Consider the following 1,001-nt stretch of genomic DNA (forward strand, 5'->3'; position numbering starts at 1 on the left):
GAGTCATCCCGGATTAGTCCCATTTTTTGCAGGGGTACTAAATATGTATGAATGTGTGTGTTGTCACCGCTCTCAGAGCGGCGCTCTGCATGCTTGGGGTGCGTATGTACACCCATATATATACTCAGATGTGAACAGTCAAATACGTGCGTAATAAATTTTGTATGAAAATATTATTTTGTAATTCGAAAATTTTTTAACGATAACACAGGTTTACAAAAAAACAAAAAGCTTATGCATATTAAACCAAACCTATATATCCCTATGTTATTCGACACGCTGAATGCGAACTCGAAGTCCGTTAGTCTCCACCACGTCAGGTTCGTGGTCAGTTGAAGGTTAAGTAGGGAAAAGTTCATTGAATAAACCTGAAAATTCATATACATAAGGTCTTACATTCCCTGAACCCGAATTCGAGGTCCGTTAACCACCATAATGTCAGCTTCGAGATCATTTGAAGGTTAAATAGGACATAATATTTATTCAATAAAATTAAAAAAAAAAAATTGTTTTAGTTGTCACTGAAACCGAGTATGGAGGTCCCTTGATTCCTCAAGGTCATCTGGAGATCATGCTAAGGTCATCCCAAGGTCAAATTCCGATGAATTTTATTGAATTTTCAGGGTTATTCAATGAATTTTTCCCTACTTGACCTTCAAATGACCACGAACCTGACGTGGTGGAGACTAACGGACCTCGGATTCGCATTCAGCATGACGAATAACATAGGGATATATAGGTTTGGTTTAATATGCATACACTTTTTTTTTGTAAACTGTGTAATCAAATATAAAGTATTCATTTTTACTATGCATTATTTCCTTCAGTGTATATGCCGAATATATAGGCTATCTACGTCCATTAAAGAATATTTCTCTTCTTGTGCCCATCACTGTCTTCGGGAAGGTTGCTCACTTATTTTTGACAAACGTCACTCAGATATAGATCAAAAAAGTTTAGTCAGCTTCTTTTCTTGGCAAATATGCATAAATATAAATCAC

This window comes from Rhagoletis pomonella, unplaced genomic scaffold (assembly GCF_013731165.1).
Source record: "Rhagoletis pomonella isolate Grant_MI unplaced genomic scaffold, Rhpom_1.0 Rhpom_scaffold_00006, whole genome shotgun sequence".
NCBI classification, from domain to species: Eukaryota; Metazoa; Arthropoda; class Insecta; order Diptera; family Tephritidae; genus Rhagoletis; species Rhagoletis pomonella.